Raw genomic sequence first — 3,176 nt, forward strand, 5'->3', positions numbered from 1 at the left:
ATCCAATGTGATGGAGCAGATGATCCAATTTCAATTTTGTGACTAGACGTTGTTTATATGATTGTTTCTGGAAAAATGTATGTGCTAAGAAAACTTTCACTGTTTTTCGGTCACTCACACGACAAAAAAAAATGACTTGACAAATAAGCGAAATTACGGTAAAATCGTACTCTTACGGCTCTCTTTATATTTTTTACGGTTAGTTCACGTGTCTAAGTTTCATTTAAGAGCAGAACATTTACGGTTACAGAACCTCTAATGCAGTAAATAATTTAAAGAGTAATCTCTTAAAAATGTAACAAGTTTACTAAAAACACAAACTCAACTTTTCTTACAAATATTTTGTACATTTGACCTTTTTTTTCACTACTACTATTCAAAACTGTACATTTGGAACATTTCTTAATAAAATATAATGAAAAAAATACGGATATTTGGAACTTTATGTTTGGGTCCTGTGGTTGACCTTTTTCCGGAAATGCCTATATCTAGATTCATCAATACACAGACGAGGAAACGAGCTTCAATTAAAATGGTAAAAAAAAAACCAACAGCATCAGAACGAATCATCAACTTCAACTCAAAACATCCGAAGTCAATGATAATGAATACAGCAAGAGGTTGTATACAACGGATGCTCAACGTATCGGACCATTTTTCATAAAAAAACAGAGGTAGAAATAAGACAAATTTTAAAGGATAAGGACGTTACTAATAACTCACAGTAAGAAAACAAATAGAGAACCCATAACAAAACGCATTATGTCCGTCATATGCGTCCCACAACTGTCGGAAAGACTAGCAAACTCGGATCGCTACAACACTGTATAACACACAAAACCCAACAACACGTTACGGAGGTATATTCAACAGGACAAAAAGCAAGATTAATACAATGGACAAGAGCAATGTAGTTTATAAAATACCATGCAACGGGAATAATGCAGAAAACTGAAGAAAATTACATAGGTACACTTCAATATACAAAAAGCGGCACTTATGGCACTGTGCGGCCAACGTGCGGTGGACATTCACCTTCCATTTTACTGCAGCAAACATGGTAAATGAAGAAAAACATTACACCAAACGGTTCACTTTCGAAATGCTGCAGATAAAAAATACCCTGACAAATATAAGACTTAGTAATAAGGTAGATACCGACAACTACGCTCATTTATACAGGCATTTATTAGGGACAAATCAGTGTATAGCTTCACGTTACAGAGTGCGGACGTGCAAAAATAAGTAGCTGATGTAATCACACTTAAATGTTAGTTTATTCTAAAATGGTGTTTGTTATAAGCATTGCTCTACACAACTGTTAATTTTGGAAAAACTAAATAATTTTTGGAATCCATAGACTCTTGTGCATAAAACATAGTTAAGATCTCAACTCGGTTCAAAGAGGATTTTTACATTGATATTTAGATAATATATGAAATATGAAATCTAGCTTGGTCTATTCGTGTATATCTTCCATCAGTGGCTTAATCCTTTTATTAACCACTTCGAAGCGATTTCATGTTGCCTTGATTTGTCATCATTAGTGTTCACGCCACTGAGTGAACAGCAGGGAGGGAGTGGTAGAAATGTTTTTCCAAAAGCGAATACGGTTACGCCGACCAACCGCACTTTTAACTCCAGTTTTTCTTTAGCCCGAAACATATCGTGGGTGAATACTTGCCTGTAAATAAATCATTGTGTTTAAAACTAGGTTAAAATTAAATTCCGGCGCGTTTTAATTACTTGTACCAAATCGTTTTAGTATTTTGGGCCTTCTTTAGTTTATTTATCACAGTATCATCGGTGGACTTAACCTGTTTAGATACCTCTTGATCAGTATTGCTTGTCGAATGTAATGATATATATATGGAATCGGATTATTATGACTTATTCCATATTTCAGGCAATTTAACCTCATTGAAACCGTCTTCGACTTGTTTTGGAAATCTTTTGCTTGTCCTCGTTGATGATCTGCTGGCTCTTAGCTTGCGCTGAACTGGTGGTGCACTCAAGCGATTCTCAATTGTGGTCTCTCGCTAAGTTGCATGGTAGCAGCCGGTTTCAAGATCTTCGATTAGGTAATTTTAAGCGAGAATTGTGTTGTAGTCCGCTTCGCATTGCGACTGAGCTACGATCTCCACTGGGAGAGTGCGTGTACTTTTTGACGGGGTATCATAATTAACTGCAGCAGATGATTGTTAATTTTATCAAGAAGAACTTGTAAACCCAACGAACAAATCGCAAATGATCCTAAAGAGTACCCTTTATCAGCAAGTGTACAGGAATATTCTTCTGCCCATACGTGCGATGGAAACTCATCTTTAGTAATCAGAATTTCTGTATATGAACAAAATCCGTAGTGGTTGCCCATTTCACTTCATCAGATTTAAAGATATCAAAGAGTTAAAAATAGGCCGGAACACAAGTCATTTAGATGCATATAATTTGAATTCAGTTTTCCATTTATCCACTACAGATGCTCAGTTCGGGGTATATAACGGCCATCGAATGGATTGCTAATCGCAGTAACATTTCTTTTCGACATAAACTGAAAGGATTATTAGGATTAGTAAACCATAACACTATTAGAAGAACTGAAAGTAAAGCAATTCTAGTAATAAAGAAAAGATAAGTTCACAAAGCACGGCACGCATACACATATGGTTTATATAGAGCTGCGCTTGTGTGTATGCACGTAGTAGCAGCGGTTGAGCAGAGCCGATCTGTATAGGTATCTAATCTTATATACATATATAATGAAGTAAGTCGACTCGCAGACTTGGGTTTCACCAGGTGAAACAAATATTTTAAATTTCGAAAACCAGATGTATGTCTATTAAATTGTTTTTACATGCCTCATACTATGTGCTATCTCGCTCACTCCACAAACACACGAGCACTCTAGCGCCGCTACTAGCCAACGGCCAATCCTGGCCTTATGCACGTTCATACTCATATTTTGCATGTTTCTTGTCCGATTTGGTAGTTTGGTGGAAATAGTTAGTCTGGCGAATTTGAATGCGAAATCAAAAACTACAGAAAGAAATCGGTTTATTACAAATTATGGAGGCGAAAGTCGACGTGGCAAAATATGAGAAGATGTATACTCTGTGCGCATACTAAGCCAGTGAAATTACTAAATTTTTTGACTTTAGCTTTGTTAGTTTTTGAAA

General features: G+C 36.1%; 1 long non-coding RNA gene across 1 annotated transcript; it reads right to left on the reverse strand.

Annotated features, from left to right (window-relative positions):
* Positions 1-1,258: 1,258 nt before the first annotated feature.
* LOC137586281 (uncharacterized) lies at positions 1,259-2,843 on the reverse strand. Its single transcript, XR_011033741.1, has 2 exons — positions 1,747-2,843; positions 1,259-1,684 (listed from the first exon to the last, which is right to left on the reverse strand). It is a non-coding gene; the product is annotated as an uncharacterized lncRNA (long non-coding RNA).
* Positions 2,844-3,176: the final 333 nt, after the last annotated feature.

Source organism: Drosophila tropicalis, unplaced genomic scaffold (genome assembly GCF_018151085.1).
Source record: "Drosophila tropicalis isolate 14030-0801.00 unplaced genomic scaffold, ASM1815108v1 contig_957, whole genome shotgun sequence".
NCBI lineage: Eukaryota > Metazoa > Arthropoda > Insecta > Diptera > Drosophilidae > Drosophila > Drosophila tropicalis.